General features: G+C 29.7%; 1 long non-coding RNA gene across 2 annotated transcripts; it reads left to right on the forward strand.

Annotated features, from left to right (window-relative positions):
- The first annotated feature begins 1,000 nt into the window (after positions 1 to 1,000).
- Positions 1,001 to 6,288, forward strand: LOC121117461 (uncharacterized). Of its 2 annotated transcripts, none has more exons than XR_011779970.1 (2): positions 1,001 to 1,920; positions 5,482 to 6,288. It is a non-coding gene; the product is annotated as an uncharacterized lncRNA (long non-coding RNA). The 2 variants fall into 2 exon arrangements; XR_005864181.1 differs by lacking the exon at positions 5,482 to 6,288 and adding an exon at positions 2,565 to 2,648.
- Positions 6,289 to 8,197: the final 1,909 nt, after the last annotated feature.

Here is an 8,197-nt window from a genome sequence, read left to right on the forward strand (position 1 = left end):
GATTGAAATAGAAATGAGGTCATGCTGAGTCTTAAATTATTTTCTTTTACTTATTTTCAATTTATTCATCTCCTTATTTACTCTACTTGCATTTACTATTAATTTGATAATAAATTTTATGACATATGACTCGATGTGGGTTGATATATCATGTAACAAAGAATTGTTACTTTTTACATGAACATTTAATTTTTCAAAAATAAAATCAAAAAATTTCATTTTTCAAAAATAAAATCAAAAATTTCATTTTTCAAAAATAAATTCCAAAAACTTAATATTGGAAATTTAATTTAATTTTTCAATTTAAAAAAAACAAAAATATTTAAATTTTAAAACAAAAAATATTCCGAAATTCCATAAAATTTGATTTTTTTAATAGCTATGAAATTATGAAACTTTTCTGAAAAAAAAAATTCAAATTTTTTTCCCATAATGATAAGTTTTTGATTACTTTTTTTTTATCCAAAAACCAAACCCTCTTCCAAAAAATAAAATCTGCAGATGCCCTAGACGCAGTCCAAGTGCAAGGGCTACTACTGAAAAGGAATATAGACAAAATTAATACAACTGTTGACTTCAGTCCTAAAATTCTATTAAACAATTAGTTTTAATTCATTAATATATTTGTTATTATTAGTATTCCACTTTTATAACGCCACAAATAATAAAGAGCAATGAAGTAATTGTACTACAGTAAACATGTGACTCTATTCTGTCTTCATTCCTTCTCTCTGAAAGACTCAAGGGTATCGGGTAAAATTAACTCATCCCAAAAATTGGAATATTAACCCAATAATTATTTGGTTGTATGAATTAGAATAATAAATTAGAAATTTTCAGTTTTTTGATTTTTGTTCAAAATGTGATGAGGCATTTTCCTAACTTGTCCCGAATATTTAAAAAATTTAAAAAATAATTCAGAGAAACATTTCTGTGTAAGCAGTACAAAAAAAAAATGCACAAAGATTGTCTTCCGTGTCAAAATGACCCATGATAAAATTTTAACAGAATTGAAACTTACAAAAGTAGTTGCGTAATAAAAAATGTTTCTTTGTTTGATTAGTCTCTCTAATACGCAATTTCTTATGCGTAATAGCATAATGACAATACAATATTTGTTCTTTATCTGTGCATTTCAAGGGGGTATAAAGGTGGTTGGTTTTTTAGAATTCACTGCATTTACATTTTTTCAATATGAGTGTGTCTGATATTTCTAAAGAAGCTTTCGATCTCATTCTTGAGGAAAACTCTGATTCCGAACTAGAAGGAGAGGACGTGTCGGAAGAAGAAGATGAGGAGGAGTACAACCCGGACTCCAACGAATCATCATCAGAAGAAGAAACCTCAAATGTGGAAAGAGAGACTTTTATCTCAAAAAATAGTTCTGTAACGTGGTCCTCAACATCCTATGATCACCATGGAAGGCATGCGGAATAGAATGTGATAAAAATGGCTCCAGGACCAACAAGATATGCCGTTTCTCGTGCAAATGATATTGTTTCGATCTTCAACCTCTTTCTGACACCCAAAGTTGAAAAAATTACCATGGAGATGAATAATAGAGAAGGTTTTCTAAAGTATGGAGACGGCTGGAAAAAAATGGACTCGCCAGACCTGCGGGCGCTTATCTAGGACTGTTAATCTTTGCAGGAGTCTATAGATCTCGAGGTGAGGCAGCTACTAGTCTTTGGGATAGAGAGAGTGGCAGACCAATTTTTCGAGCTATAATGCCCCTAAAAGTATTTCACCTCTACTCGAGACTACTTCGATTTGACGACCGCGAGTCAAGACCAGCAAGACGTGTGTCCGATAAACTTACAGCTATAAGAGAGGTTTGGGACAATTGGGTAGAGCAGCTACCATACCTCTACAATCCTGGGAGTGACGTTACCATTGATGAGCAATTGGTTCCTTTTAGAGGTAATCTATTTTAAATTTCTAAGACTTTGTATGTGCCACGAATTATTATGCTTTAAATGCAATAAATACATATGCAAAGGCTGTTCCTTATCATACTGTTCATCATGTGCTCAATAGATGAATTTATTTTACTATTTTTTGTCATTGTTTTGTAAGTATTTATAATTATTTAGAGGAAAATTGAAAACAAATCTAGAAAAAAATTGCTTTCCCATATTTTTTTATTATTATTTTAGCTATAAAGTTGACTTGAGCAGGGTAAAAGCAGTCATTCAATGATATTTTTTTGTGAATTAAAAAGTGGTTCTTCTGGCAAACTGAATTATAGTCATTAAAATATTTAAAAAAGTCGAATAATTTTATAGCAAAGTATAGACGGATCATTTTGACCCAAAGGGCAAAAGGTGTGTACAGAAAATGAAGATAACCGGAGGGTTAAAAGATTTACAATTTTTTTTATTTAGGTACACCTTTTTCAAATTTTTCCGACTGATATCTCATTTGTCCTGGATTTAATACTAAAAGACATTTTTTTGGTATTGAAAATATGGGCTTTTTCATTTTTCCAAAAATATATAGTGGCTGTATTAATAAAATTTCTACTGACGTTTTATTTTAGTTTTTGATTTAACTTTTTTTTTCAGAAAAATGTCAGCAGTTTTGGAGACCTATAATAAGAATGGCACTTTTAGATACTTATTATAAAAATTGTAAATATTTAATTTTTCTTCCCAATTTTTTTTTAAAATGAATAATACAAAACTGCTACTTCCTCAACTTTTTTTTTAATGATTGTATGAATAATAAACAAATTTTGGAGAAAACAATATGATACAAATTTGACATCTTATATTACAGAGGTTGACTGCATTCTGGAGTTTTTCTGCTAGTGGCATAGTAGTTGGAAAAATAAACAATTCATTCAAGGAAGATGCTAACATCGACCTATAATATCATGTTATTGTTATTTGCCCCTATTCTTCTCTTTTCACTGTTCAAAGTGGCCGTGCCTGGAGGAAATTGATTAATCATTTAACAAAATGTTTAATGAAGATATATTAATTGACTTAGTTTATTAAATAGATTTTATAACGTCACACTCCATGAAATTGTAGTTCATTATGAACCTTATCAGAATAATAAATGAAACGACAAAGTAGAGTATTTAGAAATATATTTGAAATAAAAAAATAAATTATAAATACAGAATATTGAAATAATAGATTGCAAATAATAAATGAATTCAGTTCAATAAGTCATAACTTTAGGTTGCAAAACACAAGCCAGACGTGAAGCTTGATCAAAAAGATAATTACCCTTTTTTTCTCATGTGTAAGTTGCTATATACAATTGTGCACAGGATAGGTATATATCTACCGATGACATCTAAATAATTATTAATAATAAAGTAAATGTCAAAATTATAAAATTAGACAATAAATATACTAATAAAAAAATGTTAGAATTAAATCCATGGTAAAAATTTAGAGAAAAAGCTAACTATGTAGTAATGTCCGGCGATAATACTCCTTATTAAGAGCATCAAAAAAGATATTTCCCCCGTCATTTATGCTTATATAACAATGAATTATCATGAAGGATTACACAATTGCTAATTATAATACTACACCCAATGCAACTACCCTCGTTGTTGAGACCATTTAAGCAGTTGTATTTGCCTTTTATGAGTTTTCTGAACACCATTTCTTGGAGCCTATCAACCATAGCTAAGCCTTAAGTGATAAAAAAAGTAATATTTATTGACTATGTAATATTGGAAAAACAAATTATCATACCCAAGTCTTTAAGTGAAGAAACTAGTGTCAGACAAACTAATTACAAACCATCCAAAGCTACTACTCCTGTTGTTATGACCATTGAAGAACTTGTTTTTGCCATTTAATGAGTTGTGTATCATAATTCTTGATATTTTTAGCTAAAATAGGATCAAATTTTATGATTAGATTGAAAAAAAAAATGAATACTTACTTTTACATGGTACAAAATTCAGAGTTTCATTTCGAAATTAGTAAATATTTTATACTTTTTAATGATAACTTTGATCGTAATTTGGTGTAGATGACTCTAAACATGCAGAAAATTATCCAAACTTCACAATTTACAATTGGGGTTTTCTACAAATGACATCATTACCAACATCCTCCATTAATTTAAGGATGGTTCCTCGGGAAAGGACGGGTTTACCTGTGTATTTATCCTTAACTTTTTTTCAGCGTAGGAGTATTAGCAATAGATAAGGGTACATTACATACAATAAGCATCTTCGTGCGATCAGAGTTAAAGTCTGACTTGATATATTCATCATTAACTTGATTTTATGGATGAATATCCATACTCTTGATATGAGATGAGGATAATGAGTGGTGTGTAATTCTAGACAGGGGACTGAAGGCACATTTATATTGATAAATCCGACAAGCCATCTGTTTCTCATCCGGTAAGTATTTTCCAAATTCCTAGGCCTCCATTTCAGAAATCCAGACAGAAGGCGAGGTTATTTTAGGCATTTTATTCAGTTCTCTATCGACTATCAGCATTTAATATTATATTAATATTGAATAATAAAGGCGGGAATGATAACGTTCTTAATAGAGGAAGATGTTTATTATTTAATCAATGATCCATAAGTATTTGTTCCATTCTCCTCGCACGCTTTTGTATCCTTACCAAAATTATCAACTTTACCAACAAAGGAACATGCCACGTAGAATTACTAACATAAACTGAATGTATTTCATCAAAGTTCTCAAATAACTTATATAAAGGATCTCAACCTACCTTGTCTTAAAAGTCCTATATATTTCCTAACCATATTTGAGTCTATTATAGAGTTTGTATTCAAATTTGTTGCATAAGTTAATATACGAAGGAACTATAGCTATAGCTTAAATCCTTTATTTGATTTAAGATACGTATATTGGCCCCGATATGGACTTTCAAATAAAATCTATCAATTTCTCATTCCTTTTATTACGATGATCAATTTCTGTTTCTTTAGGTGTAATTTGTGGTGCAACCAAAAGGTTCATAAGAATAACTTGTTGATAGAAATTGATGATATTTCGTTGAAAAATACACATTTAATCAACACCCAATTTTGAGAAAAATCATTACTACTTGATTTTGTGTTGACGGCACAAAATTGTAATAGAGATACCTGTATGATAAATTGTTGTTTTTTTTCTATTGGTACATTAGATTATTGAATTTACTTATCAATTCTCATAATGTCTATCAAATCTGTAATATATGTATACTTAGATAATAATTTATAATTACATAGGAACTTTTAGTTATATAATAATTTATTCAAGGATCTATTATATATTTTGTCTATTGCACACTTCCAAAAAAAAGTGAACTTGGATACGTGATGATTAATTATTTTAAATTTATGTGACTCATAAAAATAATACAACACTGAATCAAATTTTAAATACATACATCATATTAAGTACTTGTAAAAATTGCATAGATGTTATGAAAATAAAATTTATGAAATATATTTTCTGATCATATTGTTGTTATATAATTTGATAGTGCCAGTAATTAAGAATCCTGATGCGATCATCTATACGGATGGATCTAAAAACGAAGACGGAAACAATGAGGATGGATGAGCCATCATCAAAGGTGACGCATCAATTTGCCATTCAATGGTTTCATTGAATAAAGAGGCTTCTGTGTTTCAAGCAGAGATTTTTTCCATAACACAATGTTGTCTAATAATCAGATCAGACTCCGAATCAGCAATTGCTGCAATCTTTAATCCACTTACTACTTGTAAACAAGTTTTAAAATTTAAATAAACCATCATCAAAGGAATGAGTGAGAAAAATATACATCTAGAATGGTGCAAAGGACATTCTGACATTACAGGAAGTGAATTGTCAGACAATCTTGTGAAGAGGGCTACTGAGAGACAAAACCAGTTTCCTACTGGGACGCCTCCTAGCTACATAAAGAAGTTAGGTTATGATTTCTTCTATCAATATTAGTGTGACCGATATAACAAAGATCAAAGTATGAAACATAGACAACCTATGCTTAATAAGCCTAAGTCAAATTGTATCAAGCTCGGAAGAGAAAAATTAAGACTCATTGTACAACCATTCATTGGACATGGTCCTTTTCTAGACCACCCCTAAGCAAGTGGAAGGACATAAGCTCAACGTGCAATGTCTGTATGGAAGAATTGTAAAGTTCAAACCATCTCATCAATAGATGCTCCGCCTTATTTTACGAGAGACATTGAGCAATGAATTAGAAAAAGGAAGACATTCATATTTTAAAATTTATGTAATATAAAAAAACAAAATATATTATTAAACAAAGTTTTAATCTAAACTAGGTTTTAGAATCACTGTAGTAGCACAAATACCCTGTCGTGTGGTCGTGGCCGTTTAACTAACTAACTATGATAGTGCCAATAGTTAATATTTTATAATAGAAATTTTTATCATAAAATTAGAAAGATAGTTTGTGATTAACCAATCTTGAAATCACTGTAAGATCTCAAATATATATTGACTTTATCCATTTATAGTAGAAATCCCAAATTTGGCGACCTCAGTACTCGACTTTGGACGTATGTTGAGAAAACTTTGCAGCTGAGCTCGAACAAAGCTTAAGTGACTTTGGTAAAGAAAATATATTGTTTGTATTGTCTGCATGTCGCTAGTTAGTGTTGTTGTTGTTTGGATGGTTTTAAAGAACTGTAAGTCTGTGTTCCAGGCTCGTGTTATATTTTCGGTGTTTTTAGAGTTTTTTGGACTTTTTTAAACCAAAAAAACATGGGTCGCAAGATAAAAATAGGAGAAAATTTTGTATAAAAAAACAACTTTGAGTTCAAAACTTGATGCTTTAGAACGGATTAATCCGTTAGCTTTTATAAATAAAAAATGATTTACATGAGATCATCATTACTTGTTAGAAAAAGGAAAAGGTTTTGTTATAAGTGGTAGTTTTTTTAAAGATAATTTTTGACTTTATTTTCTTAAATAATAAATTATTTAATATAGTATTTTAGAAAGAAAACAATATTAGAAATATTCAGCAACTTCACGCGCTTATCGATTAATTATTATTACAAAACCATCTATAGTCGACTCACTGGTATATTGCTTGAGTCTTATTACAAACTCTAATGTTTGAAAAACAATAAATCTGAATTAAAAATAATAACAAACTATTTAATATGTTTGAAAGATACGACGATACTTGCTGAATTAATTCAATTGGTAAATTATAGTGCTATGGGACTTTTTTATATAATAATGATACTCTGTAGATGACACTATACAATTTTGTACTGTTTTAAGGAACGGCTGGGGTAGGAAAGGAAAGGACTAAGTGTGAAAGACACTAGATTCCAATATGTACCCATAATAGAAGAAACTCATTCAATCAAGGGTGTATATCAAAAGGAAGATGGGGGATACACCCTCCAGAATTTTAACAAGGGACATGGGCACTACAACAGGAGGGGTCAGATATGGTTCCCTTAATGGCCTTCAAATTTCTATAATATACTATTATCATATTGCAGTAAAATAATAATTTAAAATATAGTCAAAGAGAGAAGAGAAAGGAGGTTTTTTTTAATACTTTATTTATTTAGAGAAGTTACATTTAAAAAAATATATATAAATAAACATTGAAGTTTAAAATGAATTCCCTAAACCAAAGTCAAACATATTGAAAAATTGCTTTATATGATGTAAGTAATCAGTCCGTTTTCAACAAAATGTTCGTTCTATAAAATTCGACAATAAATAAATAAAGAAAACAAAGCAACAAAATAGCTAAAAATTTCATAACATGAATGAGTTGTAGTTACATAATATTACAATAAAAGGATAAAACAATCATTCTTCTGTAGATTAATAATATGTTTTGACGTTCCAAAATCAACTCCAAACCCCCCAAAACTTATTTCCAATGGTATCCCCAAGATCTTTAATCCCATCATTGAAAAGTAACGGAGCTGAAGGACAACCCTGGCGACAACTTTTTTTTAAAACTATTGGATCACTTTACAAAGCACCTAATGTAATAGTCGACGTACCATTCAATAAAAGAACTCTTAATTGTCTTGAAAAATCTTCTAGGGAGGAGTTTATTAATTGTTCTCAAAATATGTCCATGTAAAAGGTCTTGCAGAAGTCCATTGCAATTATTTCACGAAAGCTCTCCCAATTTTGTACACTCTCAATTACATTTGGAATATTTCTTGATATGTAGGAAATCATCCTTC

Source organism: Lepeophtheirus salmonis, chromosome 1 (genome assembly GCF_016086655.4).
Source record: "Lepeophtheirus salmonis chromosome 1, UVic_Lsal_1.4, whole genome shotgun sequence".
In the NCBI taxonomy this organism is placed as follows: Eukaryota; Metazoa; Arthropoda; class Copepoda; order Siphonostomatoida; family Caligidae; genus Lepeophtheirus; species Lepeophtheirus salmonis.